General features: G+C 45.7%; 1 protein-coding gene across 1 annotated transcript in view; it reads right to left on the bottom strand.

Annotated features, from left to right (window-relative positions):
• The window catches only part of phf21b (PHD finger protein 21B), a 252118-nt gene that overhangs the window by 158593 nt on the left and 74571 nt on the right, over positions 1-18954 (bottom strand). The gene's annotated exons all lie outside the window — the stretch shown is intronic.

Genomic DNA, 18954 nt, shown 5'->3' with positions numbered 1-18954 from the left:
TCACCTCAGCCTGAAGGCGGATGGACTCCTCCATTGTGCCTTGCAATCTGGGGAGTGCAGCAGCCATCCCTGCCTGATGTTCCCGAGCTTGCCTTTGCACTTCCGGCAACTGTGCCATGACAGAGTCCAGAGGCTCGTCATCTGACTCGGACTCAGCCATGTTCTGGCCTCCAGCAGTCCTCTGAGTGCCAGGGACCTGGGAAGTCCCTGCCTCCGCCTGCTGTGGATCAGAAAGTGCGATGTGCTCACCAGATTGTGGTCCCGAGGCTACTCTAAAGCTAGGTCCCACCGAGGTGAGTGTCTCTGCGCTGGTGGAGGGTGTGGGTGAGCACTGTGACAGGACTTCAGGGAGGGTTCCTTCAGATTCCTCTTTGGAGGTTTCTTCAGAGCTTGCTTGGAGGCTCTGGGTCGTGGACTCCGTCTGCAGCTTCTCAGATGTGCCTACGAAAGCAAGGGGAGATAATTAGTGCATGGTGGTGGCCTGTTAAAGAGTTCACATCACTCACGGCATGGTTATCTGATGGATGTTGCATTGCTGGATCCTCACTTGGTAGAGCAGTGCCAACCTCACCATCAGCACAGGACCGGTCCCGGTCATCGCCGGCCAGCTGGATGGCCCTGTTTTCAAACCCTGTGAGAACTCTGAATTCCGGCATCCTGCCACCTGTCTGCGACCTTTCCCTCCTGTTGTGAGCCAGTTTGTCCTGCATGGATGGAGATGGGGAGAGTGTGTCAGGGCGCCTGCCGAGCCAGATGTTAAGTATGCCTGGCCTGTGTGGGTGGTGAGTGGTCCCATGGAAGGGATGAGGATAATGATGGTGTGTGTGAGAGAGTGAATGGTGATGCCCCTTGCACTGGCAATGAGTGAGGGCCCTGTGGGTGTGTGATGGGTCTGTGAGTGTGAGAGTTGGGAGTGATGAAAAGAGTGACTTACACTAGTGGAGATCATTCATCTTTATGTGGCACTGGGTGGCTGTCCTCTTCTGATGGGCATTGGCGCTGACCACCGCTGCCACCGCCTCCCAAGCCGGGTTGGTGACATTGCTACCCATCCTGCAGCCAGAGCGGGGGTAGAGCACATCCTGGCGGGCCTCCACAGCATCCAGCAGTCGCTCGAGGGACCCGATGTTGAAGCCAGGGGCTACAGTCTTTTTGCCTTTGCAGGCCATGTCTCCCAGGAAGCGGTGGTGAGCTGGTGGCGATGAGCACTTTGCTGGCAGCTGCTTTTTAAATATGGTGGCCGGCGTAATGCAACAGCGGGGTGATGGCGAGGGGGCGAATAAGAGCCCACCCGCCATGGTGTTTCACGGGAGTGAATATATAATGAGGCAGGCTCGGGAAGATACGGTGTGAAAACCCACCATTCTCATCGGCGGGCAGGACTCCATTTTACCTGCCCGCTACCGCACTTAGTGCAATTCTGGAAAATTCAGCCCAACCTCTTATGTGCGACTTTATTAAAAGCTTTCTGAAAATCCAAAAACATTACATCCACTGGTTCTCCCTTATCTATTCTGCTAATTACGTCCTCAAAAAACTCCAGTATATTTGTCAAACATGATTTTCTTTTCATAAATCCATGTTGACTTTGATCTCATTGATATTTTCCAAGTATGCTGTTATATCATATCCTTTATGATAGACTCTAGCATTTTTCCTACTGCTGATTGTAGGCTAACTGGTCTGTAATTCTCTCTTTTCTCCATCCCTCCTTTTTTAAATAGTGGTGCTACATTTGCCACCCTCCATTCTGCCTAGACTGTTCCAGAATCTACAGAATTTTGGAAGATGACAACCAACGCATCCACTATTTCCATGCATTTCTGATGTTCTTTCACTGACTTCAGCATTTAAGTGGCCCATTACAATTATCACATCAGTTGATTTGACTTGATTTTAAAACTTTAGGATGTCACTACAAAATGCTTCTATTTCTTGCTCACTGTGATCTTGTGTCGGGACACAAACTTGTATGACAACCAAATCCAAAGACTTCCCTATGATTTTAATCATGATCACTCTTTCTGAGATTGACCAGTAATCATGAACTGACCGTGTACCTTTTGGTTATTAGGATTTCTGCTCCATTCCTACACTTCTCAACTCCTGAGAAGTAAAGTACATAATTCTTCTTAAACAAAACAAAAACAGAATTACCTGGAAAAACTCAGCAAGTCTGGCAGCATCGGCGGAGAAGAAATCAGTCAACGTTTCGAGCCTTCATGGCCCTTCGGCAGAACTGCAGCATAGTTTCAACAAGGGAGAAATATAAATTGGTTTAAGGTGGGTGGCGGGGGGGGGGGGGGGAAGAGACACATTGAGGGTGTGGTGTGAGCAGATAATAATCAAAAGATGTCACAGACAAAAGGGTCAAAGAGGTGTTGAAGGTGGTGGTCTTTGTCTGAGAAAAGTGCTAATTAAGAATGGAAAACAGGATATTCAAAGTACAGCTCTAGTGGGGGTGGGGTGGAAAGACTAAAGGTTTTAGTTTTAGATTTAAAAATAATGGAAATAGGTGGGGAAAGAAGAATCTATATAAATTATTGAAAAAAAACGGGTGGGGGGGGAAAAGAAACGGGGTGGGGATGGGGGGAGGGGGAGTTTAAGATCTAAAGTTGTTGAATTCAATATTCAGCCCAGAGGGCTGTAAAGTGCCTAGTCGGAAGATGAGGTGCTGTTCCTCCAGTTTGCGTTGGGCTTCACTGGAACAATGCAGCAAGCCAAGGACAGACATGTTGGCAAGAGAACAGGGTGGAGTGTTAAAATGGCAAGCGACAGGGAGGTTTGGGTCTTTCTTGCGGACAGACCGCAGGTGTTCCGCAAAACGGTCGCCCAGTTTGCGTTTGGTCTCTCCAATGTAGAGGAGACCGCATTGGGAGCAACGAATGCAGTAGACTAAGTTAGGGGAAATGCAAGTGAAATGCTGCTTCACTTGAAAGGAGTGTTTGGGCCCTTGGACGGTGAGGAGAGAGGAAGTGAAGGGGCAGGTGTTGCATCTTCTGCGTGGGCATGGGGAGGTGCCATAAGTGGGGGTTGAGGAGTAGGGGGTGATGGAGGAGTGGACCAGGGTGTCCCGGAGGGAGCGATCCCTACGGAATGCCGTCAGGGGGGGTGAAGGGAAGATGTGTTTGGTGGTGGCATCATGCTGGAGTTGGCGGAAATGGCGGAGGATGATCCTTTGAATGCGGAGGCTGGTGGGGTGATAAGTGAGGACAAGGGGGACCCTATCATGTTTCTGGGAAGGAGGAGAAGGCGTGAGGGAGGATGCGCGGGATATGGGCCGGACACGGTTGAGGGCCCTGTCAATGACCGTGGATGGAAAACCTCGGTTAAGGAAGAAGGAGGACATGTCAGAGGAGCTGTTTTTGAAGGTAGCGTCATCAGAACAGATGCGACGGAGGCGAAGGAACTGAGAGAATGGGATGGAGTCTTTACAGGAAGCGGGGTGTGAGGAGCTGTAGTCGAGGTAGCTGTGGGAGTCGGTAGGCTTGTAATGGATATTGGTGGACAGTCTATCATCAGAAATTGAGACAGAGAGGTCAAGGAAGGGAAGAGAAGTGTCAGAGATGGACCATGTGAAGATGATGGAGGGGTGGAGATTGGAAGCAAAATTAATAAATTTTTCCAGGTCCCGACGAGAGCATGAAGCAGCACCGAAGTAATCATCGATGTACCGGAGAAAGAGTTGTGGGAGGGGGCCGGAGTAGGACTGGAACAAGGAATGTTCCACATACCCCATAAAGAGACAGGCATAGCTGGGGCCCATGCGGGTACCCATAGCCACACCTTTTATTTGGAGGAAGTGAGAGGAGTTAAAGGAGAAATTGTTCAGTGTGAGAACAAGTTCAGCCAGACGGAGGAGAGTAGTGGTGGATGGGGATTGTTGGGGCCTCTGTTCAAGGAAGAAGCTAAGGGCCCTCAGACCATCCTGGTGGGGGATGGAGGTGTAGAGGGATTGGACATCCATGGTGAAGAGGAAGCGGTTGGGGCCAGGGAACTGGAAATTGTTGATGTGACGTAAGGTGTCAGAGGAATCACGGATGTAGGTGGGAAGGGACTGGACAAGGGGAGAGAGAAGGGAGTCAAGATAACGAGAAATGAGTTCCGTGGGGCAGGGACAGGCTGACACGATCGGTCTGCCAGGACAGTTCTGTTTGTGGATTTTGGGTAGGAGGTAGAAGCGGGCCGTCCGAGGTTGGGCGACTATCAAGTTGGAAGCTGTGGGAGGAAGATCTCCAGAGGAGATGAGGTCAGTGACAGTCCTGGAAACAATGGCTTGATGTTCTGTGGTGGGGTCATGGTCCAGGGAGAGGTAGGAGGAAACGTCTGCGAGTTGACGCTCAGCCTCCGCGAGGTAGAGGTCAATGCGCCAGACAACAACAGTACCACCCTTGTCAGCGGGTTTGATGACAATGTTGGGGTTGGACCTGAGAGAACGGAGTGCAGTGAGTTCAGAGAGAGACAGATTAGAATGGGTGAGAGGAGCAGAGAAATTGAGACGGCTAATGTCACGCCGACAGTTCTCAATGAAAAGATCAAGAGAAGGTAAGAATCCAGAGGGAGGGGTCCAAGTGGAGGGAGAATATTGGAGGTGGGTAAAAGGATCCGTTGAACGGGGAGAGGACTCCTGCCCAAAGAAGTGAGCACGGAGACGAAGACGGCGGAAGAAGGGAGTTCAGCATCATGCCGAGCCCGAAATTCATTGAGATGAGGGCGTAAGGGTATGAAACTAAGTCCTTTGCTGAGCACTGAACGTTCAGCATCGGAGAGGGGAAGGTCAGGGGGTATAGTGAATACGCGGCTGGGGCTGGGATTGGAAGATGGGGTGAGGACGGAGGGACAAGCAGGGGTGGAGGGTCCCAGATGCTCAAAAAAAGGGACAGGCATAAACCTGGTACTGGAGGCCAATTAGTCCAATTAGACTTGTTAACTTTGAATGATGCCGACCTAGTTAGCACTATCCAATATCTCTACTCCTTTCATGTCTATTGAGGTGTCAGCTGTGGCTCAGCTCATAGCACCCTCGCCTTTGAATCAGAGGATTGTGGGTTCATGTCCCACTCCCAGAAAAACCAAGAACTGTGATTGTACTCGAAAGAGTTGCAATCTGTGACTGTTGATAACTCGAAAGAGTTTCATGTCTATTGTGACATCAATCAAAACTACTCGAGACCACTGTTAAAGACAAAGTGAAATCTAATTTGGAGAAGCATGGGTCAAATAAGGGGCAGCTAGCACAGATTTATTAAAGGATTTTTAAAAATTTATTTATTCTTTCACGAGATGTAGGCATCGCTGGCTAGGCCAGGATTTGTTGCCTATCCCTAAATACTCTTGAGAAGGTGGTGGTGAGCCGCCTTCCTTAACTGCTGTCGTCCATATGGTGTAGGTACACCTACAATGCTGTTCAATATTGTTTCTGAATAACCCAAGTTCTTTGATGAAGTAACAGAGAGATGGTTGTGAAGGTAGTGCAGTTCATGGTGTGCATTTGGATTTACAAAAGGTATTTAGTAAAGTACCATATAACAGGTTTATTCCAGAAATAGAAGAACATGAAGAATGGTGGTAACTTGGATATTAGCTAAAGGATAGGAGAGAGAGAGAGTGGTGAATGGATGTTTTTCTGACAGGGGAGAAATAGGCAGTGGGTGCATTGGGGTTGATATTAGGGCCATTCCTTTTCTTTATACATACAAATAACATGGATTTGCGTATAGGGAACACAATTTTAAAGTTTGCAAATGATGCAACACTTAGCAACATAGTAATCAGTGAGCAAGATCATAGCAGATTTCAGGAGGACAGATTGGTGAAATGGGCAGACACTTGGCAGGTGCAATTTAATACGGATATTGTGAAGTGATGCACTTAGAGAGGAACAACATGGAGAGTCAGCATGATATAAATTGGAGTATTTTGAGGGCATAGAATAGAAGAGGAATCTTTGGAAGTAGCAGGCTAAGATAATTCAGCAGTTAAAGTGTATGTGAAACTGGTTAGGCCTCAGCTGGAGTGTTGTGCACAATTCCAGGCACTACACTGAGGAAGAATGGCAAGGCCATAGGAAGGTTCCAGAGGAGGTTTACCAACAATGGGGATTACAGTTGTGTGGAGAGATTGGTGAAGCTGGAATTGCTCTCCTCATAGCAGATAAGGTTCAGAGAAAATCTAAGGCAGAATCTTCTTGTCACATTGAGGATCCTGTCACAGATGCATCTGTCCACGGCAGTATCGGTAGGAGAGACCACCGCACAGTCCTTGGGGAGATAAAGTCCCACCGTCACATTAACGATATCTTCTATCGTGTTATGTGGCACTACCACAGTGCTAAATGGGATAGATTTCAGAACAGATCTAGCAACTCAAGATTGGGCAGCCATGAGGCGCTGTGGGTCATGAGCAGCAGAATTGTACTCAAACACAAGCTGTAACCTCATGGCCCGGCACATCCCCCACTCTACCATTACCATCAAGCCAGGGGATCAACCCTGGTTCAATGAAGAGGGCAGGAGGGCATGCCAAGAGCAGATCCAGACATGCCTAAAAATGAGGTGTCAACCTGGTGAAGCTTTAACTCAGAGATACCTGTGTGCCAAAAAAGCATAAGCAGCAAGTGACAGACAGAGCTAAGCAATTCCACAATCAATGGATCAGATCTAAGCTCTGCAGTCCTGTCACATCTAGTCATGAATTATGGTAGATAATTAAACAACTCACTGGAGGAGGAGGCTCCACAAATATCCCCATCCTCAATGATGTGGGAGGCCAGCACATTGGTGCAAAAGACAAGGTTGAAGCATTTGCTACAATCTTCAGCCAGAAGTGCCGAGTGGATGATCCATCTTGGCCTCCTCCGGGGGGTCCCCAACATCACAGATGCCAGTCTTCAGCCAATTCAATTCACTCCACTTGATTTCAAGAAACGGCTGAAGGCATTGGATGCTGCAAAGGCAATGGGCCCTGACAATATTCCGGCAATAGTACTGAAGACTTGTGCCCCAGAACTTGCCCCGCCCCTAGCCAAGCTGTTCTAGTACAGCTACAACACTGGTATTTACCCGGCTATGTGATGAATTGCCCAGGTATGCCCTGTACACAAAAAGCAGGACAAATCCAACCGGGCCAATGCCACTCCATCAGTCTACTCTCGATCATCAGTAAAGTGATGGAAGGGGTCATCAACAGTGCTATCAAGCAGCACCTGCTTAGCAATAATCTGCTCACTGACGCCCAGTTTGGGTTCTGCCAGGGCCATTCAGCCACTGACCTCATTACAGCCTTGGTTCAAGCATGGACAAAAGAGGTGGACTCCAGGGGTGAGTGTAACTGCCCTTGACATAAAGGCCGCAATTGGCCGAGTGGCATCAAGGAGTCCTAGCAAAACTGGAGTCAATGGGGGCCAAGGGGAAAACTCTCCATTGATTGGAGTGATACCAACACAAAGGAAGATGGTTGTGGTCATTGGAGGTCAGTCATCTCAGCTCCAAGACATCACTGCAGGAGTTCCTCAGGGTTGTGTCCTTGGCCCAACCATATTCAGCTGCTTCATCAATTACCTTCCTTCCATCATAAGGTCAGAAATAGGGTTATTCGCTGATGATTGCACAATCTTCAGCACCATTCACGACTCCATGGATACTGAAGCAGTCCAATGTCCAAATGCAGCAAGGCCTGGACAATATCCAGGCTTGGGCTCACAAGTAGCAAGTAACATTTGTGCCACATAAGTGTCAGGCAATGACCATCTCCAACAAGAGAGAATCTAACCATCGCCCCTTGACGTTCAATGGCATTACCATCACTGAATCCCCCACTATCAACATCCTGGGGGTTACCATTGACCAGAAACTGAACTGGACTAACCACATAACTACTATGGTTACAAGAGCAGGTCAGAGGCTAGGAATCATGTCATGAGTAACTCACCTCCTGACTCCACAAAGCCTGTCCACCATCTACAAGGCACAAGTCTGGAGTGTGATGGAATACTCCCCACCTGCCTGAATGAGTGCAGTTCCCACAACACTAAAGAAACTTGACACCGTCCAGGACAAAGCAGCCCGCTTGATTGGCACCACATACACAAACAGTCACTCCCACCACCACCGACGCACAGTAGCAGCAATGTGTACCATCTACAAGATGCACTGCAGGGATTCACCAAGGCTCCTTCGACAGCACCTTCCAAACCCATGACCACTACCACCAGGACAAGGGCAGCAGACACATGGGAACACCATCATCTGGAAGTTTCCCACCAAGTCATTCACCATCCTGACTTGGAAATAAATCGCCGTTCCTTCACTGTCGCTGGGTCAAAATCCTGGAACTCCCTTCCTGTGGGTGTACCGACACCGCATGGACTGCCATGGTTCAAGAAGCCAAAAAATATTTATTTCCAAAGATACAATTTAATCTGGCAAAGTTGTGTTTTAATGAGCGTGCATGATATGCTATTGTATTAAAAATAGGCTCCTGCCTGCCACTTGTTGTCAAGAAGCATGCTCCACCCTCAATCCGCCAATTTAAGAAGCAACTTTCATCCCGCTGTTATGAAGCTGACATTTTGCCTCATGCTCAATTAAGTGCCCCCAACCACCTCATTTTCCAGTCCCCGGAGTTTCACAAGATTCTGCCCCTAATTCCAAATTATGAGGGGTTTTGATGGAGCCAAATGAGACAAATTGTTTCCTCTGGCAAGTTGGCTGATAACCAGAGAGCACAGATTTGACATAAATGGAAATTAAATTGGAGGGAAATTAGGAGAATTCTTTTTCCCCAAGTGTGCCGTTGAAATCTGGAATGTACTTGAAAGGGTGGTGGAATCAGATTCCATAGGAACTTTCACAAGGCAATTGGACACGTACTGGAAGAGGACTAATTTGCAGGGTTATGTGGAAAAGGCTGAGATGTTCGAATATTTCTACAGCTCTTTCAAAGAACCGACACAGGCATGGCAGGCAGAATAGTCCCCTTCTGTGCTGTAAGATTTTCTTGTAAGGCAAAATTTAAAGCTTCAATAAACAAGATGTCTTAAAAGCCTAAAAGCATTTAAAAAGCAGATGAATACCCAAGAACAAATGGTATTTATCCTACAATCATGATAAAAACTGACAAGGAAGTCTGTTTGGTACTGACAATCATCAAGGGGGAAACAATTGGTGCTGGATAGGCAACAATATATTTGAAACAGGCTAATCCCATACCTGTGTTCAAAAGGGGTAAAGTAAATTAATCTTATGAGAATGTGACCCTTGCTAAATTTCAATCCCATAAGCTTTATGTATTCATTATTCTCTAAGTAAACAATTTAGAGTAAACTGATTGGGGTAAATTTCAAGTATGCATATAATGGGGAGTATATTCTGGCATTGTATTGTGTATTCACAGATTCCTTTGCTCTCCTACCCCATTTAGATTCTCATTTTCCAAGTAATATGAGACCTCCTTTAGAGCCTAGGCAACTGAAGACACAGTTGCCAATGGTGGAGCAATTAAAATAATGGACACGCAAGAGACCAAAATTAGAATAGTAGAGATTTTGGAGGATTATAGAGCTGGAGGAAGTTATCGAGATAGGGACAGACAAAGCCATGGAATGATTTGAAAACAAGGATTCAAATTTTAAAACTGAGTCATTGGTGGACCAGGTGGCAATGTAGATCAGTGAGCACAGAAGTAATAGGACACAGGCAACAAAGTTTGGATGACCTCAAATTTATGGACAGTGGATGATGTAAGGCTTGCCAGGAGAGCAGTGAAATAGTCTAAGTCTAGAAGTAACAACGACATGGACAATGGTTTCAGCAACGGATAAGCTGAGGCAGGAGTAGAATAGGGCCTTTCCATCCCACTCTCTCCTTTAAGCCACTCCTTAAAACCTACCTCTTTGACCAAGTTTTTGGTCACCTGTCCTAATATCTCCATTTGTGACTGTGTTTGTTAAAACTCCTATGAAGTGCCTTGGGTGTTTTACTACATTAGAAGTGTTTTATAAATGCAAGTTGTTGTCGTACATTGGGAAAATTCCAGCAGACAAGTTGCTGCCCATTTTCCAAATGGTTGACAGAACAGATAGAGGCAACTGCTAGTCATAGTCAATGTTCTCTCTAAGCTCTGGGGCAGTGCAGCAACCCAAAAGTCCCTGCACAAGCCAGGCATAAGTTGATCCCTTTAAGTTATCACGCATTTACAGCCGCACAAAAAATTTAAATGGCCCATGCACAAGTCAGCTGCACTCTACAAAAAAAATTAGAGGGTAAGGTACATTGGTCATATTACATTATTTTGCATGAAATTGAGATCAGTTGTAGTACATCTGATACCTGTAGAGCAATAACTTTGTAAACAATCAACAATCCGCAGTTTTTTGCTTTTATCTTAATGATTTAAGAGGGTCTGATGCTGCTTAATCAACTTCAATTTTCCGTAAGGAAATGGAAACTCAAGCAGACTACAATGCTCAAAAGGCATTTGACAAAGTGCTACACAAAAGGCTATGGATTAGTTTGCAGAAATTCAGTGCAAATTTTAAAATGGGTAACCAACTAGCTGAAGGGGATAAACCAGGTACTTATTCTATGAGGTTATGGAGAGTGAGGGTGCAGAAAGCAGTACTGAATTGAATGACTTGGATCAAAAATGTATGTGGATAGAACAATAATGGATGAAATGGAAGAAAAAGATAGGTGTCATATAAACTCCATGGGTCAAAAGTTAAGAAAAAGAACTTGTATTTATCTAATCAAAGGATGAAATTGCAAAAGATTTACAGCCTGTATGACTTCTTCAGAGCTGAAGAGAAGCAGAAATGTGATAGATATTATACTGTTTTAAGAGGGGGTGGAGCAGGTGGAGCAAAACATAAGGTCAGGGATAGGTGGGTACTCAGGAGAGATTGATAAAGTAGTCATGGACCCAAGACAAAGGGAGTATTAGTGGTAGCGTTAAATACTAAAGAAGGTGCTCATAGTGGCATTAGGTAAGGTAGCAGAATGTGTTAATAGTCAAACAAGGGTCAGCGCTCTGTGAAAACACAGGATAGAAACATGTGAAAGACAGCCCTGTGGGGTGGGGAGGTTGGGGAAAAAGGATTTAAAAAGTAATAATAAAATGTACATAAAAAGATTAAAGCTGAATAAATAAAAATAAATTTTAAAACAAAATAAATTAAAAATTAAAAATTGGATTTAAAAAGGGGCAAAGATGGAGGACAGTGTTCATGGTCTGAAGTTGTTGAACTGAATGATAAGTCTGGAAGGTTGTCAAGTACTTAAACACAAGATGAGGTGCTGTTGCTCTAGTTTGTGTTGGGCTTCACTGGAACATTGCAGCAGGCCAAGGATAGACATGTGGCCACGAGAGCAGGGTGGTGTGTTGAAATGGCAAGCAACAGGAAGGTCAGGGTCATGCTTGCAGACTGAGTGAAGGTGTTCCGCAAAGCGGTCACCCAGTCTGCGTTTAGTCTCACCAATGTAGAGGAGACCGCATTGGGAGCAGCGAATACAGTAGACCAAATTGAAGGAGGTGCAAGTGATGCACTGCTTCACCTGAAAGGAGTGTTTGGGGGCTTGGTCAAAGTGAAGAGGGAGGAAGTAAAGGGGCAGGTGTTGCACCTTCTGCGATTGCATGGGAAGGTGCCATGGGAAGGGGATGAGGAGTTGCGGTGATGGAGGAGTGGACCAGGGTATCACAGGGGGAACAGTCCCTAGGGAATGCTGACCGGGGTGAGGGGGAGGAGATTTATTTGGTGGTGGCATCATGTTACATTTGGCGGTCGCTTGCCATTCCAACACACCATCTTGCTCTTGTGCCCACATGACCGTCCTTGACCTGTTACAGTGTTCCAGTGAAGCCCAACACACACTAGAGGAACAGCACATCATCTCCCAAGTAGGCACTTGGCAGCCTTCCGGACTTAATATTGGGTTCAATAACTTCAGACAATGAACTCTCCCATTTTTTAAATCCAATTTATAAATTTTTTTTTTCTTTTTATTTTTATTTTATACTTCTTTTATTATTACTTTTTAAATCTTTTTTCCCCAACCCCCCCCCCACACTACCACCAGCAACAGGACCATCTGTTACTTGTTTCTCTCTCCAAACACTTGTTGTGCTTTCACAGAGCGCTGACCCTTGTTCAGCTATTAACACATTCTGCTATCTTATCTTTATGCCACTGTCAGCGCCTTCTTTAGTCTTTAACACTACCAGTAACACTCCCTTTGTCTTGTGTCCATGGTATCTTTGTCAATATCTCGAGTTCCCACCTGCCCCTGATCTTCTGTTTTGCTCCACCTGCTCCACCCCTTCTTAAAAGTATAATATCCATCACATTTCTACTTCTCTTTAGCTTTGAAGAGTCATACAGACTCGAAACGTTAACTGTTTCTCTTTCCACAGACGCTGCCAGACCTGAGTTTTTCCAACATTTGCTGCTTTTATTTCAAAATTCAGAATGTTCTGACCAGACTGCACCAGGTACGAGTTAATGATGGTCACTGAGGCACACAGAGCATTCAAGCACTGAATGTAGAACCAAGAAAAGCTATGAGGTTGATCACAGTGTCAAAGATATAAGTTGTGAGGAAACATTGCACTTAAGCCAAGAATGAAGGCATTTGTGAGCTACAAAGGCATATATGATAGTTAATGGAATACAAGAGGTATCCAGAATAAAACTTTAATTGAAATCGCAAAGGGACATAGCTTCAAATTGAAAAAGTAAATTTTGCATGGATGAACTAAGGTTAGTTGAATTGCTTCATTATTGCTCGCCAGATTCTTGTGCAGGCTGAAACCAATGATGTACAGCCTGTGTCCCATATCTTTTTCTTTCTTCAAAACCAAATTTGCTTACTTTCACCTCCACAGCATTGTCCATCTCTGCAACAAAAACAAAAATTGCTGGAAAAACTCAGCAGGTCTGACAGCATCTGTGGAGAGAAAGACAGAGTTAACGTTTTGAGACCGTATGACTCTTCTTCAGAACTAAAGTGAAGTAGAAATGTGGTGAAATATATACTGTTTAAGGGGGGTGGGACAGGTGAAGCTGGATAGAAGGCCAGTGATAGGTGGAGGCAAAGGGGAGATTGCAAAAGGTGTCATAAACAAAAGGTCGAAGGGGTGTTGATAGTGGTGATACTGGCTAAAGGAGGTGCTAATGGTGACATTAAGAGTAGAAAGCAGGGCGAGCAAGTGACAGATGGCCCTAGTGGGGGTGCGGTGGGGGGAGGGGACGGTGTGGGAAAAAAGATCGAAATAGGCTAAAAGGTGGGGATAAAACAATCAATGGAAAGAAATTTAAACAGTAATAATAGAAATAGGTGGGAAAAAAATATATATATAAAAATTTAAAAATAAATATTGAAAAAAAGGGGGTCAAAAAGGGGTGAGGATGGAGGAGAGAGTTCACGATCTGAAGTTGTTGAACTCAATGTTAAGTCCGGAAGGCTGTAAAGTGCCTAAACGGAAGATGAGGTGCTGTTCCTCCAGTTTGCGTTGAGCTTCACTGGAACATTGCAGCAGGCCAAGGACAGACATGTGGCCACGAGAGCAGGGTGGTGTGTTGAAATGGCAAGCGACAGGAATGTCTGGGTCATGCTGCGCAAAGCAATCACCCAGTCTGCATTTGGTCTCTCCAATGTAGAGCAGATTGCATTGGGAGCAGCGAATGCAGTAGACTAAATTAAGGGAAGTGAAGCTGAAGCGCTGCTTCACTTGAAAGGAGTGTTTGGACCTTTGGACGGTGAGGAGGGGGAAAGTAAAGGGGCAGGTGTTGCACCTCTGCGGTTGCATGGGAAGGTGCCGTGGGAGGGGATTGAGGTATAGGGGGTGAAGAGGAGTGGACCAGGGTGTCCCGGAGGGAACGGTCCCTACGGAATGTCGACGAGGGGGTGAAGGGAAGATGTGTTTCGTGGTGGCATCATGCTGCAGTTGGTGGAAATGGCGGAGGATGGATCTTTTGAATGCAGAGGCTGGTGGGCTGAAAAATGAGGGCAAGGGGGTCCCTCTGATGGTTCTGAGAGGGAGAGGATGGTGTGAGGGCAGAGGCGTGGGAGATGGGTCAGACACGGTTGAGGGCCTTGTCAACCACAGTGGGTGGGAAACCTCTGTTAAGGAAGAAGGAAGACATGTCAGAAGCACTGTTTTGGAAAGTGGCATCATCGGAACAGATGTGACGGAGGCAAAGGAACTGAGAGAATGGGATGGAGTCCTTACAGGAAGCAGAGTGCGAGGAGTTGCAGTTGAGGTAGCTGTGGAAGTCGGTGGGCTTGTAATGAATATTGGTGAACAGTCTATCACCAGAAGTTGAGACAGAGAGGCCATCTCTGCTCTTGGCTCACTGCACTACCAATATGAATATGACGAGCAGCACTCTGAAGGCACTTAACTTTCATCCCCCCACTATGGTTGTCTTCACCTCGCTGCAATTGCCAGATGTCCCGAGGCTTCAGAAACCTGGCCATTCAGTTTAAAATGCAAAGCAGGTTAAATCCAAGGCTTCTAATCTTATTAACATATTTTAAATGCCAACCCACCTTCAGGGAACAGGTTGGCTGCTCGCCTCTGGTCAGACGCTTCCTCTGTTTGCTCATTTACCTCCCTCAACCCCCATTGTTAACTAATCCAACCAATTCAACCATGCTAAAATTTCCCCCAATGAGCCCATAATCTCAATTGTCCTGCTATAAGGTGCTGCAGCATGGAATGTGACCATCTCCTGACAGGAAGGGCGAGAGGGTTGTAAATCAGTGCGTCATTTTCCTGAGCTTTATTGCACTTGCAGCTAGCTACAGCGTGACATTGACAGAAGTTCTTGAATTAGGAAACCAAGGCAGGAGAAACATGTGGAATTTGCTACCACATGGAGCATTTGCAGTGATTAGCATAGAGGCTTTAAGGGGAAGCTAGCTAAGTATGAGGGAGAAAGAGATAGTAGGATATATTGACAGGGTGAGATGAAGTAGGGTGGGAGGAGGCTTGTGTGGAGCATAAACACTAGCATAGACTACCTGGGCAGAATGAACTGTTTCTGTGCTGTAATTTCAATGTAAAACAAAGTTCAATGTAAATAAAAGCCTTGCCAAATCCATTATTAGATCCAAGCTTGACTCTGTCTTCACCAGTCTCTCCTGCTCACCAATTATGCCTGTCCTCACTCACTTCCTTGGCTCTCCATTTACAAATCCTTCCATGGTTGAGCTTATCCTATTTCCATAACTTCCTTTAGCCAAAAGTTCCATGTGCACTATTCAATGCTCCACAGATACCCTCCTTTATTCTGTCTTCATTGATGGAAAAGCCTTCACGAATGCAATAACCCAATAATTTTCTAATTGAGTGCAGTTGAAAAGGAGACATTTTTTAATCGATGCTTTCATCTTGCACGCATAGGATAATTCGCAAGAAAATACCAATGTCAGGGGAAACAACATATTTATACCGTATGAGAAGAGAGTGCTGATTGGTAAGAGTCTTTGCCATGGAGAATGCACAGTTGATTGCGACTGACAGTTAACTGCCAAGCATTGTTTGAAATTTAAACCAGGCAGCTTGACTCAGATTGGTCAAAACATTGCCCTGGGGAATGAACCAGCGAATGGCTGTCACTTATTTTATTTTGCTAAAACATCTAAAACAGCTGTACACATTGCATCTGTTTAGCCAAACAAAATAGGATACTATTTATTAATACTTTTCAGACTGTTGCTCGTGCTGCTGTTTTCCCCATCTGTAGCAACCCGCCACACATTCCCTCTCCTGGCAGTTGCAGGTTGCTCGTCATCATTTAAAGTTCTTTTTGCACTAGCATTCAACTTTGTGTTGGCGTTATTGCTTCATTTTTCAGTCCTTCCAGGAAACACAGGCATAGGGGGGAAGTGACAGAAATGAAGGTAGAGCAAGTGAAACAACACAAGGGTAAGGGGAGCAAGCAAAATGGAGAGAGAAAAAATGGTGAGAGAGATGACATGAGGGATAGAGCAACAAAAATGGTGAAAATGAGAGCACTGGATGGGGAAGCAAGGATAACGGAGAGGCTGAGCGAGAAATAGAGAAAGACAAATTGAGAGGGAGAAATAGCAGAGGTGGAAAAGCTGGAGAGAGAGCAAGAGAGAGCGGACAAGAATGAGCGAGAGCGAGCAAAAGAGAGCAAGAGCAAGTGCGGGCGGGCGTGGGGAGGGAACGGGCAGGTGGTGGGAGGGGGCAGGGGGGCGAGGGAGAGGGGAGGGGGGTGGGCGAGGGAGCGGACGAGCAGGAAGGGGAGGGGGAGGGGAGGGGACGGGGAGGGAGGGGACGGGGAGGGGCAGATGGAGAGGGAGGGATGGGGTGGACGGCCAGGCGGGAGGGAGGGCGCGCCAGAGAGGGGGTGCGCCAGAGAGAGGGCGCTAGAGAGAGCGAGCGAGCAAGAGAGCAGAAGAGGAAGAGAGAGGGAGATAGAATCTTCAGAAACTCAGCTACAAGCTCATTTAGCGGCTTGAGGTAAAGGATCTATGCTCTCATCCAGCAAGGATCTGCCAGTTCCTTTACTTCTCCCCCCCAAAGATTTCCGAATTGTGACAATACCTCACTGGGGCTACTGCTCATGCAAGCTCAACTATCAGGTCCATTTGGCCTGCTTTTTAAAAACTTTATTTGGTGTAACTTACTTAACAATCCTGTTGCTGACCACCTGCCCCAGGACTTCTTTCTACTATTCCTGGGATCAGACTAGTCTGTTCTCTGCCTTTCCTTATTGCTCATGCAGAAGGGATTCACTCCTTCTTTCCCATTGCTAATTCCCTGCCCTGCTCCCTTATTGCCACTGGTATAGTCATCATCTGTGAATCTGGGTGTCTTCCCATTGCATCTGCCCTGCAACATACTCGCCTGTTAACTTTCTACAGCTCAGGTTGCTCCATAATCTTCACTGCTTTTCCTTTGTTTGGCTGAGAAACTAGCACTTTATAAACACTTTCCAAACTCATGGTTTTGCTGAGCGAGCTTATTTATATTTGAACAGTGGCTATGACTACGAGAGGATCTTTCTTACATGGCCCTAAGAGTTGAATAGCAACCCAACTTTCCAATCAGCTGCAGCCACCATTCCATGTCTCTAGCTCCATCCAAACTAATTTAGAGACGATCTTGAATACAGCTTTAATGTCCAATCCCTGTAGCAAATCCCAAACACAGCCAGCTAATAAGGCTCTCAACACAATGCTGACAAAAAAATGTTTGTTTCATAGCAAACAGCTTCAATTTCTTAACCAGATCTACATTTTCTCCTTGATAAAAAGGTGCAATTCTTCCAGGTATCTATGTATTAAAATGATTATAATTGTATTTATTTATTCTCTTTCAGAATTTCAGGCTGTCCCAAAGCACTTTACAGCCAATGAAGTAATTTTTTTTTTTGAAGTGTAGGAGAAAGGGCACTGAATTTTCAGGCAACAAGCTCCGTCAACAACAATGTCATAATGATCATAATCAGCTTGTGACATTAGTTAAGAGATAAATATTGACAGGATAGAGGGTGAGCTCCCCTGCTCTTCTTCAAACTAATGCCATGGGATCATTTATGTCCACCTGAGGGGCACTGTTTGAAGTCTCATTCGAAAGACAGCACTTCTGACAATGAGCACTCCTTCAGTACTGCATTAGAGTTTAGGCCTAGATTATGTGCTCAAATCAATACTTCAAAATTTATGTTTTTCTCTCAATCAATCAACCCTTACCACATTTTCGGGTAGTATACCTTTTATAATTAGCATTTGTTTAAAATGGATAAATATTAGAAGGCTGATTTTATAATTAGAAATAGGACAGTGAGGAAATATAAGACAAAAACTTTATTTTTAAATACCTGTATTCACTTTTGGGATTACAGGTATTGCAGGCAAGGCCAGCATTTCTTACTCATCCCTAATGCTTTCAAAAAGATGATAGCGAGTTGCCTTTTGAAGCACTTTGGTCCATGTGGTGAAATGCCACTCCCAAAATGCTGTTCAGTCGGAAGTTTCAGGATCTTGACCCAATGATGGAGAGGGAACAAATACCAAGTTGGGATGACATGCAACTTTTGAGGTAATGCACTTGAGGCCTTTGTCCTTCAAAGTTGCAGAGATCACAAGTTTGGCAAGGGCTGCCGAAGGTCTTGGCTGACTTTCTGCAGTGCATCCCATAGATAATACACACTGCAGCCACAGCAGATCAGTGGTGGAAGAAACAGATGTTTAAGCTAATGATGGCAGGGATTGCAATCAAATAGACTGCTTTGCCTTTGGTGTCAAGCTTCTTGAGTGTTGTTGCAGCTTTACTCATCCAAGCAAGTGGAGAGTATTCCATCACATTCCCGACTTGTCTTTTAGGTAATGGAGAGGATTTGGTGAGGCAGGAGCTGAGTGATTCACTCATTTGATCTGTTCTAGTAGTCGCAACGTTTGTGGTTGATTTATTGAGTTTCTGGTCAGTGGTGACCCCCTGGATATCGATGGTGAGAAATTCAGAGCCAGAAATGCAATTGAATGTCAAGGCTGGTGGTTAGGCTCCCTCCCCTTTGAGATGGTCTTTGCCTAGCACGTAGGTAGCACAAATGTTACTTGCCACTTATCAGCCAAGTTTGGAAGTTGACCAAGTCTTGCTGCATACAAGGGCGGATAGTTTCATTATATAAGGAATTGCAAATGGGAGCAGAAACTTCTGCAACTACCAATAGCCAATAGCCGCACTTCTTAACTTATGATCGAGCAAAGTCAGTGATGAAGGTTGGTGGGCTGAGGATGCAGATCTGAAGAACTCCTGCAATGATAATCGAATTCAGCTCATGTCCATGTTAAGATCAAGGCTGTAATGGGTTCTGGAGCCAAATCACCCTGGTGAAATCCAAAATGAGCAACAGTTTACTAGAGAGAATGTGCTGCTGGACAGCACTGTCGATGACGTCTTCCAGCACTTTGCTGATGTTGA

This window comes from Cetorhinus maximus, chromosome 22 (genome assembly GCF_964194155.1).
Source record: "Cetorhinus maximus chromosome 22, sCetMax3.hap1.1, whole genome shotgun sequence".
Lineage (NCBI taxonomy): Eukaryota > Metazoa > Chordata > Chondrichthyes > Lamniformes > Cetorhinidae > Cetorhinus > Cetorhinus maximus.
This window is presented reverse-complemented; position numbering and strand designations above follow the sequence as displayed.